Source organism: Rutidosis leptorrhynchoides, chromosome 1 (genome assembly GCF_046630445.1).
Source record: "Rutidosis leptorrhynchoides isolate AG116_Rl617_1_P2 chromosome 1, CSIRO_AGI_Rlap_v1, whole genome shotgun sequence".
In the NCBI taxonomy this organism is placed as follows: domain Eukaryota; kingdom Viridiplantae; phylum Streptophyta; class Magnoliopsida; order Asterales; family Asteraceae; genus Rutidosis; species Rutidosis leptorrhynchoides.
In genome coordinates, this window is record NC_092333.1 from 562,134,429 (window position 1) to 562,152,371 (window position 17,943).

A 17,943-nucleotide genomic window follows, 5' to 3' on the forward strand; every position below is an offset into this window, starting at 1 on the left:
AATTTCATAAAAACCTATAAAACAAAAATTCAGAATGGGGGGAGAAAACTAGTTCTTTAGTGTCTGCTAGTGGAAAAGACTAATCGTGTCATACCCTCAAATAGGGCCGGGGAAATATGACTTCACAATATCACAACACAAGTATGTATAACCGAGAACGACTCTATATGAGACGTTTTAATTAAAAACCAATGTGTTAACACAGCGGAATGTATTAAGTTATTATAATTTGAAAATCCAAAATTTAAATGTAAATTCAAATGTTTTAAATAATAAAATGCGGACTTCAAATGCAGCAAAGTCCAAAAAGCACACAATCTTTAGCAATCTTCACCCGAGACAAAACATGCTTAAAGTGTCAACCAAAAAGGTTGAGTGAACAACATAGGTTTAATATAAATAGTTTTAGACCACAAGATTTAGTTATCAAAAGTAAATGCTAAAGTTATGATATCGAGACATAAACAAAGTTACCCCAGGACACCTTGAACTGTCAGTGTCGTTTAATCATTATTATGTAACCAGAGACCAACGGTCAAATGATTAGAGACATCACTCTCAATAGCGCTATTCACAATAACTAAGCTTGCCTTTATACGTAGCAATTAATGATATCATGGCAGGGATTTAGCATGAAACAAAGCATGTCAGCACAGTTAAACAGTTTTCAGGTACTTGTGTCTAAGCGTAAAACAGTTTAAAAGCAAGCATGTGTCTCACCCTAAAAGTTCAAAATAAGTAATAGAGAAAGTTAAAAAGTGGGGCTATGAAGTTCACCTTAATAGCAGATAGATATTCCACGCAAGTTAAATGATCGGAGTGTTGAACACGGAGATCTCAACCTAGAGATATAATGTTCAATTAATTAATGTCTAATAGACATAAAGTTTGTTTATTAATATAGCAAACTATATTAACAGTGATCGTTCTCGAGAAAAGTTATATCTATATATGTGATAATATACTTAGTGTACTTATGTGTTACTATATAGATAAGTGTATAGGTCATACAAATAATAGTATTATTATTTAATTAATCAACTATTATGTATACTTATCATTATATAATTATACCTATGTGATACATACATACATATATATATATATATATATATATTCTTTATTATTATTATACATGTATGTGTTCATAACTTTACGATATATATATATATATATACATTAGGTGTAGGTGTTACATATACATAAGCGTAAGATGATACATATATATATATATATATATATATATATATATATATATATATATACACTTATTACATTTCATTATTATATTTACTAACTTAACATAACTTACGTAATACACATTCATACTTACATACACACGTACATATACATACATATATACACATACATATACACGTATGCATATATTTACATATATACACACATATACATACAGTGTATACATGCACATACGTACGTATGCATGCATGCATGCACATGTATTATTATTATCATTATTCTTTACTACATTACTAATCTTACAATCAAAACTTTTATCATAAACTTAACCTAATCGATACATAAAATCATAACTTTTCAACATAATTACTAGTTATATTCATTAACCCTAATCTTTATTACATAAACAATTCCTTTTCATAATCTATATCATAATCACTATTATTTACTAATCAACATTATTAACCCTACTGAACCTTATTACTTTTCACATAAAATCATAATCTTTTATCCTTAACATTACCCATCACAATATCATAATCTTCCTGACCTAAATCAAGAAGCGCGTGTCTTTTTTGGAAGACTTTACTTCCTTTTAATGATCGAATTGATTCATCGTGTAGATCTATCTATTCTTTCAAAGGTAATCGGGTAAAAGTGATTAGTTTAGTCCAAAGCAAAAGTACCTGCAATAATCTGTACCAAATATGTGATATGTGTTTTAAAGAACTTGGTAAATTCTTCCCACACTTAGTTTTTATTTATTCTTTTCTTTGCCTTTTTATTCTCTTCTATTTCATTTTAAATGAATTCAAGCGTTTTGGGTTGTTTCTCCATTTATGTTCTTTCCGAGGTAACAATAATTTCGGTATTATCACCTAGTTTTATCGTTCATAAATATGTATAAACATGATTTTGAATTCATTTAGTTGAAATTTTTTCAAATTTTCATAAAATTTGGCAATTAAACCAAGTGTAAACCCGAGAGAATTTATAACCCTTCCCCACACTTGAGATCTTGCAATGCCCTCATTTGCATGAAATCATACTATAATTATAAATTCAAGAGGGTGATTAGTGTAGAAAAGCGATTAAAAATACCGAGTTTGCAAACATATTGTTTTATATCACATTTGATATTTTACGTCTTGTCGTTAAAATTAGTAGCTTTTGCTGAACTTAATGTCAGTCTTTGAAAATGCGATGTTTTACTCTGTTTTGTACATAAGATAAACTACAAACATACATAATATTTTTATTATTATTATTATTTTTTTTATAAAATCTTTATTTATTAAAATAATTTAAATGAATAATTTTTTAAAATTTTGTTTCCTTTTACTTTAGGTAGTTTTGGAATGTTTACCTAGTCCGTCCCTCGACAAAATTTAAAATTTGTCGTTAAAGCGATTGTTTTAAAAGCAAAGATTTTTGAGTTTTTTTTTTTGGTATACTTTAGATCAATAAAATTAAAAATAATGATAACAAAATTTTTAGCCCGTCCTCGGATAAAGCAATTTCGGTTCCATGACCTAGTCTTCAACTTACGATGAATTTTAGAAATCATTTTTTAAACTTAATGAAATAAAGTAATTTTTGTTTTTTAAAATCACAAAAAAATTAAATTTAAAAATGCAAATTAATTTCATAAAAACCTATAAAACAAAAATTCAGAATGGGGGGAGAAAACTAGTTCTTTAGTGTCTGCTAGTGGAAAAGACCAATCGTGTCATACCCCCAAATAGGGCCGGGGAAATATGACTTCACAATATCACAACACAAGTATGTATAACCGAGAACGACTCTATATGAGACGTTTTAATTAAAAACCAATGTGTTAACACAGCGGAATGTATTAAGTTATTATAATTTGTAAATCCAAAATTTAAATGTAAATTCAAATGTTTTACATAATAAAATGCGGACTCCAAATGCAGTAAAGTCCAAAAAGCACACAATCTTCAGCAATCTTCACCTGAGATAAAACATGCTTAAAGTGTCAACCAAAAAGGTTGAGTGAACAACATAGGTTTAATATAAATAGTTTTAGACCACAAGATTTAGTTATCAAAAGTAAATGCTGAAGTTATGATATCGAGACGTAAACAAAGTTACCCCAGGACACCTTGAACTGTCAGTGTCGTTTAATCATTATTATGTAATCAAAGACCAATGGTCAAATGGTTAGAGACGTCACTCTCAATAGCGCTATTCACAATAACTAAGCTTGCCTTTATACGTAGCAATTAACGATATCATGGCAAGGATTTAGCATGAAACAAAGCATGTCAGCACAGCTAAACAGTTTTCAGGTACTTGTGTCTAAGCGTAAAACAGTTTAAAAGCAAGCATGTGTCTCACCCCAAAAGTTCAAAATAAGTAATAGAGAAAGTTAAAAAGTGGGGCTATGAAGTTCACCTTAATAGCAGATAGATATTCCACGCAAGTTAAATGATCGGAGTGTTGAACACGGAGATCTCAACCTAGAGATATAATGTTCAATTAATTAATGTCTAATAGACATAAAGTTTGTTTATTAATATAGCAAACTATATTAACAGTGACCGTTCTCGAGAAAAGTTATATCTATATATGTGATAATATACTTAGTGTACTTATGTGTTACTATATAGATAAGTGTATAGGTTATACAAATAATAGTATTATTATTTAATTAATCAACTATTATGTATACTTATCATTATATAATTATACCTATGTGATACATTCATATATATATATATATATATATATATATATATATATATATATATATATATATATATATATATATATATATTCTTTATTATTATTATACATGTATGTGTTCATAACTTTACGATATATATATATACATTAGGTGTAGGTGTTACATATATATATATATATATATATATATATATATATATATATATATATATATATATATATATATATATATATATATGACTTTTCATTATTATATTTACTAAATTAACATAACTTACATAATACACATTCATACTTACATACACACGTACATATACATACATATATACACATACATATACATGTATGCATATATTTATATACACACACACACATACACATATACATACAGTGTATACATGCACATACGTACGTATGCATGCATGCATGCACATGTATTATTATTATCAATATTCTTTACTACATTACTAATCTTACAATCAAAACTTTTATCATAAACTTAACCTAATCGATACATAAAATCATAACTTTTCAACATAATTACTAGTTATATTCATTAACCCTAATCTTTATTACATAAACAATTCCTTTTCATAATCTATATCATAATCACTATTATTTACTAATCAACTATTATTAACCCTACTTAACCTTATTACTTTTCACATAAAATCATAATCTTTTATCCTTAACATTACCCATCACAATATCATAATCTTCTGATTAACTTTACATATATTCATACTTGTTTACTTTCACTTTCATAAAATCATAGTCATTCACCTTTTATCTTTATTACTAATCATCATATTTTTTTTATCTTATTACTCCATAATTATAATTCATACATGATATTTATTAACTAGTTCAACTTAACCCATTACATTTAATTTATTATAACCATTCTTATTAAACATAATGCTTGTTCTTATGATCATTCTTTTTACACATTCACTAACCACCTACCTCTTGAACATACTTAATACTTATTCAATAATCATCTTTATTAACCCTCATAACACTTATAACATAACCTAAATACTTCATGATCAATTCACAATTCATAACTCTTTATTATAACAACTAGTTTATTATCATACATCTTTTATGATTATCATAATCTTATACATAACATAATACTTATTAATATACTTGTATGTAATTAAATAAAGAACAAAGTTAACTAGGGTTTAGGACTACCTTAAGCAAGATTGGAGACCAAGGATTGAGAATGATTCGCGAAGCAGTAAAACAGAAAATAGATGCAGCAGCAACAGTAAGAAATCATGACCCAAAAGGGCTGTTTTGGGCCAGAATAAACTTGACAGAAAAACAGGCAGACAGCAGCAGCAAGAAACCAGATAATTGTGGACTCCTTTGGGCTGTTTGATCACGACAACATAGCAGGAAAGAAGGAGATAAATGGGCTGTAGTAGATGGCAATTAGGGGCTGTTTTGGTGGTGATTTGTAGCAAGAAAACAGAAATAGGTTATCGATTAAAAGGGTTGTTTGATGGCGTAATTGCAGCAGCAAAATAATCGGCTATGGGCTGTATATATATGTCGAATAACACAGCAGACACAGGAGGCTATTTTTGGAGGTTTGAATGTCGACTTGCAGGCTTAAGGAAAGCTGTTTTTAATCAAAAAAGAAGAGGGAAAAGAGGCTGGAGTTAATCGACTAAAATAGGCTAATTGGGGATGTTTTTTAGTCGACCAAAATAGAGGGAAAAATTGCAGGAAGAAGTCGACTAATACTAGGGATTTTGGGGGTTTATTTTGTGGTACAAATATGGAAGAATAAGAGCCTATTTATAGGAAACAAATCATGTATTGGGATTAATCTAAGATTCATCAAACTTGGTGTTTAAGGTGAAGATTATGATACAAGTATTAGACATTAATTAGGATTAGTAATTACTTGTTAACTAGGTTTCCTTTTATACTAATCTCATAGCCGATTTTATTTAATAAGTATATATATTTTTTATATTTTTTTGGCATTCTTGCATTTATTTATATATTTTATATATATTTTTTTAAATTACATTTATTCTAATAAATTGTATTTATTTGATTTACATTATTTGTCCATATCTTTTATAAATTTTAAATTCACTTCTAATTTTTTTTTAATATATATAAATGTCCCTTTTAATTTATTACCTATAGTTTATATTATAAATTTTATATTAGGGTTAGGGTTTAGTATGTAATAGGTAGGGTTAGGTTTAGGGTTTTAAGTAATATTAGGGTTTTAGTATTAATCACTCCATTTAGTTTATCCGGATAACAACCCTAGTTATAATGTACAAACAAAGAATGAACCTTCAGGGCATTTTTTGTCATTTCATGAAGGAAAAATGATGGTTGTTATAAATCGGATTCCATTCTCGGAACTACACGAGAACAGAACAACTAACTCTAGACAACGTTTTCTTTTTAGAACATTTGAATCTTCCCACACTTAGGTAGCTGTAGTGTCGAAATTGTGATTAACTTCATCGTCAATTTCTTTTGGACCATAATCAACTTGCATATCTGTGACTTTTGCTTTAAGCCATTGGTCGGATTCCTGTGTAATTTCCACAAATTTAACTAGTTTTGCTTTTTCTTTAGGTGATAGATTGGATACTAACCGGTTACATAACTTGAAGTTCCCCTTGGTTCTAGCATCGCGAATCCGTTTAATAAGTTTCTTCATTGAACTGTTAATAACGGGGTCATTTAATTTCGTATCAACAACGGGGTTCTTTGTTATCAAGTTATCATTAGGTGTTACTTCATCTTCCCCACACTTAGGTGTTTTATTATTGTTAAGCACTACCGTTGGAGTTGGTAAAACAATATGGTTCTTACCAATCATTTTTGTTGATTCAACGGTTTTGGTTGGTGGAGATTTAGCCTTTCGACTCACAAAGGTGATTGATTTTTCATTATTACTAAGTGTCATTCTACCCTCTCTTACATCAAATAACGCCCCGGTGGACGCTAAGAATGGTCGACCTAAAATTAGAGGAATGTTTGGGTCCTCTTCTATGTCAATGACAATAAATTCGACTAGAAAGGTTAAATTACCTACTTGAATGGGTAGGTTGTCAGCAATTCCAACTGGGTGCCTAATGGTTTGATCAAAGAGTCGAACACTCATTTTCGTTGGACTTAACTCACCTACTCCTAATCTCTTATATAATGAAAGAGGCAAAACACTCACACTCGCATCTAAATCTGCTAGTGCATCATACATGACACAATCACTAAGTAGACAAGGAACAATAAATTCACCCGGATCACCCAACCTGGGTGGAACTTTTGGTGGAACTGTGTTCATCGGGTTTATTTTTACCATTTTTGTTTCTTGCACTTTCTTATTCTTCTTCTTCTTTCCAAAGGTATCACAAACTTTATTACCTATCACTTGCTCAAACTCAACTCCTTTTCTTGGAAACGGGATGGGTGGTTTGTACGGTGCCACCACTGGCTTTACATACTCGGGTGGTGGTGGTGTTGTAACTTCTTCATTGTTACTCACATCTAAAATCTTCCCATCTTCCCATCTTCTGGTGCTGATTTTTCAGAATTTGTTGATACCATATTAACATTCTCATTCCGAGGATTTACTTCAGTATTACTTGGTAGCTTTCCTTGTTCCCTCTCACTCATCATGCTAGCAAGAGTACCTACGTGTTTTTCTAGATTCAAAATGGAAGCTTGTTGAGTTCTTAATGACTGATCAAACCTCTCATTTGTTTGGGTTTGAGCTGCAATAAATTGTGTTTGAGATTCCATTAGCTTTGCCATCATTTCTTCCAGATTTGGCTTTTTCTCTTCGGTTTGTTGTGGTGGTTTATACAAGCTAGGTCTTTGTTGATTGAAAGTGTTATTTTGAGTTGGTTGGTTATTCAGACCTTGTTGGTTATACGAGTTATTGTTGGGTCCATTTGGATTGTAAAGAATGTTTTGATTTCGATTAAAGTTTGGCCTTGGCAGTTGATAATTATTTTGATAATTATTTCCCTGCCTTTGGTTCATGTAGGAAACATTCTCACGTTGTTCCATCATTTGCTCAATGTGACAATCTTTTGTTAAGTGTGGTCCACCGCATTGCTCACAACTGATTCGTATTGCGTGAATATCTTTAGTCTCTTTTACATTCGTCTCTCGAAAGCATCTATTTTTGCGGAAACGGAATCAAAGCCATGGCTAGAATTGGCTCTAGCCGCTTTAGATGAACAAAAGATATCTTTTTCCTGATGCCACTCATGTGAGTGGGAGGCTGTGTTATCAATGATTTTGTGAACTTCGGTAGCGGTTTTCTTCATAATGGAACCACCAGCTGCTGTGTCGATGTTTTTTCGTGTAGCAACGTCGACACCTTGGTAGAATATTTGTACTATTTGATAAGTGTCTAAACCATGTTGAGGACATCCTCTCAACAACTTTCCGAATCTTGTCCATGCCTCATATAATGTTTCATTTGGCTTTTGTGTAAACGTAACAATTTTTCCTTGAAGTCTCACGGCTTTAGATGCCGGAAAGAATCTTTTAAGAAATTTCTCAACTAAAACATCCCATGTATCAATCGCCCCTTCAGGTAACGATTCTAACCAATCTTTGGCTTCTCCCTTTAAAGTCCAGGGAAATAACATGAGATAGATCTGTTCATCCTCAACTTCTCTGATTTTGAATAGAGTACAGATCCTATTAAAGGTTCGAAGATGTTCATTTGGATCTTCTTTTGGCGTACCACTATATTGGCATTGATTAGTTACCATGTGTAGGATTTGTCCTTTGATTTCATAATCTGGTGCATTAACATCTGGCTTAATAATGGCGTGACCTTGGCCCGTGCGTGTGACTCTCATTCGGTCTTCCATACTTAGAGGTTCCGTTACTTCCATAATTGAATTTGTTGAATACGAATCACTAGAGGATTCTGATTTAATGGTTTGTGGTTCAGGAGGAATGATTAGTGGTTCAGGATCTTGGAATTGTCCTTGAATATCCTTCGGGTTCTCAATTATGAAGTCGGGTTCAAAAAATGGATTATCGGAAATTTGAGTTGAAGAACTTGTTCGTCTAGATAATGATTCTAAAGAAAAATCAACGGCGACAATATTGGCTAGATGTCTTGATCGAGTTACAGGTGGTGAACGTATGAAAGATGGTGAACGTTTTGCTCGGTGCATTCACTGAATATCCTATTAGAAATTATATAAGTTATCAAATTAATAGACTTTTCTGCTTTTGCCCACGTTTCGAATAGCCAAAAGATGCAGCAGGGAGCCAGGATCCTTTAAGTCAGAAAATCCACAACTCAGCCACTAACAAATCCAACTATTACTACGAAGCAGAAAATTTTGGATGTCTATCAATTTAATCGCTTAAAATAATTTTTTTTGTCGAAATTTTAAAGAAAATAAAGAAAATTCTATGTCCTAAAAACTAGAGCGTAGAAATGAGAAAGAAAAAGAGTGCGTCGAAAAACAAGCGGTCGAAAAACAAGCGTCGAAAAACAAAAAGTCGAAAAATAATAATAAGAAAGTAGAGCGTCGAAACTTAAAAGTCTAAAAACTAAAAATTAAAACTTGCGTCTAAAGGTATTAAAGCTTAAAAGGAATTCTATATTCAAAACGGCAATAACTTAAAAGACACTAAAATATATAAACTGCGTCGCAAAATTTTAAAGCGCCTAAGTCTTAATCTAAAGAAAAGCACTTAAGGGATTTTACGGCAAATCCTAAAAATCAAGAAATATAAAACAACTATGGCAAAAACTAAGTTAAAAACTAATTACGAACGATAAATATACAATTAAACAATAAAAATATACAATTTAATAAAAGAGACAAAAATGATAAAATTACTTATTTTTATAAAAATATAATTTTTATATTATTATTTTTAATAAGTATTAATTTTATAATTAATAATACTAATTAAAACTTAAATATACAAAATTAAATAAACTAAAACTAATTATTATTAAATATAAACCCTAATTAACTAATTAATTAATTAATAATAATTAAAAACGTAACCCTAATCCGTACGTCAGAGGATTCAGACCTGTCAGACAGGCTCATGCGATCGCATGAGTTCTACGTGTCTAGGCCATGCGATCGCATGGCTTCTGGATCTAGCTCAGATCTTGGGCTGCTACAGTTCTCGGCCTGTTTACTCTTTTACTTATATATATATATATATATATATATATATATATATATATATATATATATATATATATATATATATATATATATATATATATATTCTGAGTTTAATATTTATAGAAAATAATATGTAATTTAAATAAAACTTATATTTTAAAAAAAATTACTTTAGTTTTTATAACTTTTAACAAAAGAAATAAAAAAAATGTAAACTTTTTAATTTAAACACTTAAAAATATAGATATATATTTTTCTTTTTTTTATGCTTTTATATTTTTTTTAAAACTTATATATTTTTCAAAAATAGTTTAAAAACTAATTTTTTTTTTAGAATATAGCGTTTCGCTTTCGCTTCCCCTGCAGCGGCGCCAAAAACTTGATGTGTGAGCGGCGGTGTACGAAATACTATTATTGTTTACTACGAAATACGATGAAATATTACACAAGTTTTATTAATTTACGGATGGGATATACCTAAACCTTGCTACAACACTTATAGGCAGTGTACCTAATCGTAGAGTAGTGTAGTTTTTAGTAAGTCCGGTTCGTTCCACAGGGAGCTAGCTGAGTTTAACGCTATATTTTTAACAACTATATTTATATAAAATATATATAATTATATATAGTAATATTATTATAAAAGGGGCTTTTACCGTTTAATGACCGGTTTGTAGATTTTATATTTTAAGCGTAAAGATAAATGACGATAATATAAATGACAGAATTTAAATTGCGATAAAGTAAATTGCAGTAATTAAAATGACAGTAAATAAAGGTGCGATGAAATATGAAATAAAAGTATTATGCTTATTTAAACTTCCGTAATCATGATGTTTGACGTTTTGATTTTAATTAATTGTTTCCCGGGTTAATTGTCCTTTGTCCTGGTTTATTTGATACCTATCTGGTTTTTGTCCATAATAGTCCATCGGTCATAATTATAAAATGCTCGTCAAATTAACCTTATTCCCGAAGTCAAATATTCCAACTAATTAGGGATTCGAACTGTGACAAGGTTTTAATACTTTGTTAATAATTACACCAGGTTATGGACTGTGTAATCCAAGGTTTTAATACTTTCTTAACAATTACACCAATTATTCTTGTATGTAATCCACCCCTGTTTTAATTGATCCATGATACATTAATTTATTCACTTGGCCAAAATGAATAATCAATTACCCAATCCAATTGATTAATTAAATGATTGTAAACGATGTCGTATAAATGTCACTAAATAGGACATTCGTAATCATTTTAATAATTATTAGATTAAATAATTTGAAGATAGGTTCAACAGTTTCCAATGAGTTGTCGCTCAATTAGACTATACCCCCCATCTATTAATAGTCATAGCCAAATGTTCACAAGTGTCGGTCTTTTGTCCAAACCCGAATTATGGTACAAAATCCAATAACCCCGTCTTAATATTTAGCCCAACATCATGATTACTTTGATTTAAATAAGCATAATAATAACTTAGTTAAGATACATTAATTGAAAAAGGAAGAACATAGCTTACAGTGATTATTTATCGCGTAGCGTTACACGGACAGAGTTCTGACTTTAAAACCCGTAAAACATTTCTTACAATAACCCAACTAAACCACAACGTTATTAAAATTAACTTAAATTAAAATTATAATATAAATATATATATATTATGTTTACAGAGAATGAAAGAAAGAAATGAAAAAATGGTGTATCATTCGAGCAGAATTCGCTGGCTTTTATAGATGTGAACTGATCCTGAGGGCCATGTGATCGCATGGCTTTTCAGTGTTATTCCCATGCGATCGCATGGCCAGCCTGACATGCTCCCATCAGTTTATTTTCTAGTTTTCCGACGTTTTATTTAATAATATATAATTATATTAAATTATATATATTATATTATATTCATGTGCATAGTAGACTTGTAATTTTAGGACCATTGGCGTTGATGCTCGGTTTACGTCTCAGTTCCGGATTTTCGCTCGCCTTTTTGTACGCGGAGATATCTTGTACTTTGCGTTCCGCAATTTGTACTCTTGTAATTTTTAGACGTTTCTCATCAATAAATTGAACCACTTGGATTGTATCTTGTACATTTGAGCTTTTTGGTCATTTGCGTCTTCAAATCGTCGTTTTCTTCTTTTGTCTTCGCACTTATTTATTTAAACGAATATTACTTGAAAATAGAACAATTGCAACTGAAAACTTTACATATTGGAAGGATATTGTGCCTAATTATATGTTCATTTGGAATACTATCAATCCCCCTCAAGAATCCAACGAACCCGATCTTTTTGTTTCAATATATTGGCCTTCGTTTTTTCTTTCTCAAGCCACCATCTCCTACTATCTAACCATTGAGAACGCTCCTCATCATTGATAAGATTTAATTCCGCTTTACTTTTTCACATATTTACCTCATCTTTTAGCACTTTAATTTCACCATCCAAACCACCGAATGTCAAGGAGCTCCAAGATCTTAAAGCATTTTTGACATTTTTAAGTCGATCACGAAAATTACAATCCTTTTTAGAACCTTTTACAGGTAGTTCCCACACATCCTTGATGATTTTTGATACCCCATCTTTGTTAAACCACTCGTCGAAAACTTTGAATGGTTTCGGCCCAAAATCAACCACCTTATCCCGAAGCAAAAGAGGACAATGGTTCGACAAATTTCTATCCAAAGACATGATAGAAAGGTCGTCCCATAGCAAGACATTAGAGTGCTAGTAACGTTTGCGCGGTTGTAGCCTGATAATGCTAAAAACGAACATATATTTCATAGCATTATTCCTCAAGAAAGACAAGCTTTTAGTTGCAATTGTTCTATTTACAAGTGATATTCGTTTAAATAATAAAAGGTGAAGACAAAAGACAGATTCGACGAATTGAAGACGCAAACGACCAAAAAGCTCAAAAGTACAAAAGACAATCAAAGAGGTTCCAATTATTGATAAGAAACGTCTCGAAATTACAAGAGTACAAGATTCAAAATGCAAAGTGCAAGATATTAAATTGTACGCAAGGACGTTCGAAAATTCGGAACCGGGACATGAGTCAACTCTCAACGCTCGACGCAATGGACTAAAAATTACGAGTCAACTATGTACATAAATATAATATAATATATAATTAATTCTTAAAATTAATATATATATTATAATATATTTATAAATCGTCGGCAAGAAAGAAACCAAATGAGGGTGAGCTGTATTTTCAAACTCCGCGAGTCGCGGAGTTTGAAGGCAAAAATTACCGCAAGTCGCGGAGCCCCAAAAACTGAAACTCCCTATAAAAGCAAACGAATTCTGATCGCAAAAATCATCCAATATCCATCAATCTCTCTATCTATATACGTAATATTTATATTTATAATTTATATTTTAATTTTAATTTAATTTTAATCCTAATAATAAGGGTATGTTAGCGAATGTTGTAAGGGTGTAAGTCGAAATTCTGTCCGTGTAACGCTACGCTATTTTTAATCATTGTAAGTTATGTTCAACCTTTTTAATTTAATGTCTCGTAGCTAAGTTATTATTATGCTTATTTAATACCGAAGTAATCATGATGTTGGGCTAATTACTAAAATTGGGTAATTGGGCTTTGTACCATAATTGGGGTTTGGATAAAAGAACGACACTTATGGAAATTAGACTATGGGCTATTAATGGGTTTTATATTAACTAAACAATACCTTGTTAATTTAATATACAAACTTATAATTCGACGTATTTATATATAACCACATACGCTTGACTGGGTACGGTGGGCGGGATATCTATAAATATCAATAATTATTCATTTTACCGGATACGGAACTGGATTAATAGTTAATAGACTTGTTGAAACAGGGGTGAATTACATTCAAGGGTAATTGGTGTAATTGTTAACAAAGTAGTAAAATCTTGGTTTACACGCAGTCGATAACCTGGTGTATTCATTAAACAAAGTATTAAAACCTTGTTACAATTCGAATCCCCAATTAGTTGGAATATTTAACTTCGGGTATAAGGATAATTTGACGAGGACACTCGCACTTTATATTTATGACTGATGGACTGTTATGGACAAAAACCAGACGGACATATTAAATAATCCAGGACAAAGGACAATTAACCCATGGGCATAAAGCTAAAATCAACACGTCAAACATCATGGTTACGGAAGTTTAAATAAGCATAATTCTTTTATTTCATATTTAATTTCTTTTATTTTATATTTAATTGCACTTCTAATTATCGCATTTTTATTGTTATTGTATTTAATTGCACTTTTAATTATCGTACTTTTTAATTATCGCAAGTTTATTTTATCGCACTTTTATTATTCGCAATTTCATTATCGTTATTTATTTTACGCTTTAAATTAAGTCTTGTATTTATTTATTATTTTACATTTGGTTTTAACTACGACTAAAGTTTTAAAATTGACAAACTGGTCATTAAACGGTAAAAACCCCCCTTTATAATAATAATATTACTTATATATATATATATATTTGTATTTTTATAAAAGTAAACTAATATAGCGTTAAGCTTTGTTTAAAGATTTTCCCTGTGGAACGAACCGGACTTACTAAAAACTACACTACTGTACGATTAGGTACACTACCTATAAGTGTTGTAGTAAGGTTTAAGTATATGCATTCTATAAATAAATAAACATCTTGTGTAAAATTGTATCGTATTTAATAGTATTTCCTGCTAAAAATTAATAGTATTTTATACCCCTTAGCTTTAACTATCAAGTATTTTTGGCGCCGCTGCCGGGGATTCGCTTAAAAGCCGGAAGCGCAACGCTAATAAAAAAAAGATTTTTTTTTAGTTTACTTTTATAAAAATACGTTTTTGTAAAAAATACGTTTTTAATTATTCGAAAATATAAAAAGAAAACAAAAATATAAATATTTTTAAGAGTTTGTTAAATATTTAAGTTTTATAAAGTTTCTTTATTTTTATTTTATAAAAATATAAGTTTTATTTAAATATTTTGTGTTTATTTAGAACATATAAAAAAAACGCGTCAAATTTTAAACTGTACCTGAGTTGAAAATTGGAACCCCGCGACTCGCGGAGTTTGCTGCTTGGAATACCGCGACTCGCGGAGACACTCTGACACACGTGACAGAACCCTAATTTCGCATTAATTACGGATTTTATAATTATTATTATTAATAAACCCTAATTACTTAATTATTAATATAATTAGTTTAAGTTTTTAAATTAAATTGTATTTTAAATTTTAATTAGTTTTATTATATATAAAATTAATAGTTTTATAAAATAAATAATATAAAAATAATATTTTTATAAAAATTGTACCTTTTACAACTTTTAGTATATTTTTATATTTTTTCCCTTTTTAATTGTTTTAGCGTAATATTTGTATTCTTCGCTAGTATTTAGTTTTAAACTTAGTTTTTGCCATAGTTATTTTTACTTCTAGATTTTTAGGCTTTGCCGTAGAATTCCTTAAGTGCTTTTTCTTTAGACTAAGATTCAGGTACTTTAGAATTTTGCGACGCCTTTTTAAGTTTTAGTTTCTTTTTAAGTTATTTCCATTTGGGATTTAGTTTTTCCTGTAAGCTTTAATATTTTTAGACGACTTTTACCTATGTATCAATTATCATTCCAATTAGTAATCTCAATTTGCGATTATAATTTTAAGTTAGTTGTAGTAATAAGGTTAGGTTAGTCAAGTGTTTTTAAGTGTTATAAGTTTCTTTTATTTTTCCGTCACCTTTTATTTTTCAACCATTTTTCTTTTTCGACCTTTTTCGACGAACTCTTTTTCTTTCTTATTTCTCGCTATTCTAGTTTTAGGACATAGATTTTTATTCTACTTCTTATCTAAATTTCTTAAAATTACGAAAATTTATTTTAAGTGGTTAAATTGATAGACATCAAAATTTTCTGGTTCGTAGTAATAGTTGGATTTGTACGTGGACCGGGTTATTGGAGCCAAACAGTCCTCAATTATATTGAGACCAAACGAATCCTGCCCCTCTGCTACATCTTTTGGCTATTCGAAACGTGGGCAAAATCAGAAAAGTCTATTAATTGGATAACTTATATAATTTTTCTTTCTTTTTAAAAAAAAACTAATAGGATATTCAGTGAATGCACCGAGCAAGACGTTCACCACCTTTTGTACGTTCACCACCTGTAACTAGATCAAGACATTTAGCAAATATTACCGCCGTTGATTTTTCTTTAGAATCGTCATCCAGTCGACCAAGTACTCCAGTTCAAATTTCCGATAATCCATTTTTTTGAACCCGACCTCACAATTGAGAATCCGGAGAATATTCAGGGACGATTCGTAGATCATGAACCATTAAATTTTCCTTCGGAACCACCAATCATTCAAACAGAAATTGTTGAGGAACGAACCATTAAATCAGAATCCTCTAGTGATTCCGATTCAACAAATTCAATTATGGAGAATCTGGAACCTTTAAGTATGGAAGACCGAATGAGAGCTAAACGCACTGGCCAAGGTCACGCAATTACTCATCCAGACATTAATGCGCCAGATTATGAAATCAAAGGACAAATTCTACACATGGTGACTAATCAATGCCAATTTAGTGGTGCGCCGAAGGAAGATCCAAATGAACATCTTCGTACCATTAATAGGATCTGCACACTATTTAAAATCCGAGAAGTGGAGGATGAACAGATATATCTCATTTTATTTCCCTGGACTTTAAAGGGAGAAGCCAAAGATTGGTTGGAATCGTTACCTGAAGGGGCGATTGATACATGAGATGTTTTAGTTGAAAAATTTCTTAAACAATTCTTTCCGGCATCTAAAGCCGTAAGACTTCAAGCAGAAATTGTTACGTTTACACAGAAGCCAAATGAAACTCTATATGAGGCGTGGACAAGATTTGAAAAGTTATTAAGAGGATGTCCGCAACATGGTTTAGACACCTGTCAAATAGTACAAATATTCTACCAAGGATGCGACATCACTACAAGGAAAGACATAGATATAGCAGCTGGTGGTTCTATTATGAAGAAAACCGAAACTGATGCTTACAAAATTATTGATAACACTGCTTCCCACTCACATGAGTGGCACCAAGAAAAAGATATAGTTAGATCATCTAAAGCAGCTAGAGCCGATTCTAGCCATGACTTAGATTCCATTTCCGCAAAGATAGATGCTGTTGAGAGACGAATGGAAAAGATGACTAAAGATATTCACTCAATACGAATTAGTTGTGAGTAGTGTGGAGGACCACATTTGACAAAAGATTGTCTCAGTATTGAATTAACAATCGAACAAAGAGAGAATATTTCATACATAAACCAAAGGCCTGGAAATAATTATCAGAATAATTATCAACCGCCAAGACCGATTTACAATCAAAACCAGAATTATAACCGAAATATTCCATACAACAACCAACAAGGTCCTAGCAATCAACAAGTATCCAATAATACTTACAACCAGCAAAGACCTAATTTTCAAAACAAACCACCACAACAAACCGATGATAAAAAGCCGAATTTAGAAGATATGATGACGAAGCTAGTTGAAACTCAAACGCAGTTTTTCACATCTCAGAAACAAACTAATGAACAAAATGCTCAAGTATTTAGAAATCAACAAGCTTCTATTCAAAATCTGGAACAAGAAGTAAGTAACCTAGCAAGGTTAATAGGTGAAAGAAAATCGGGAAGTCTACCTAGTGATACAAATGCTAACCCCCGGAATGAAACAGCTAAAGCCATTACCACAAGAAGTGGTACAACACTTAAACCACCTGAAATACTTGTAACTTCTGATGAAGCTATTCCTACTCCACAAGAACCACAACCTGATCAAGATAAGGAAAAAGAACCGATAGTTG

At 30.7% G+C, this 17,943-nt stretch overlaps 2 non-coding genes across 2 annotated transcripts; one reads left to right on the top strand and one right to left on the bottom strand.

Annotated features, from left to right (window-relative positions):
* The first annotated feature begins 8,319 nt into the window (after positions 1-8,319).
* Positions 8,320-8,426, top strand: LOC139886766 (small nucleolar RNA R71). Its single transcript, XR_011772633.1, has one exon. It is a non-coding gene; the product is annotated as a small nucleolar RNA R71 (small nucleolar RNA).
* Positions 8,427-16,904: 8,478 nt separating this feature from the next.
* LOC139887229 (small nucleolar RNA R71) lies at positions 16,905-17,011 on the bottom strand. The gene has a single exon (XR_011773068.1). It is a non-coding gene; the product is annotated as a small nucleolar RNA R71 (small nucleolar RNA).
* Between the last annotated feature and the right edge of the window lie 932 nt (positions 17,012-17,943).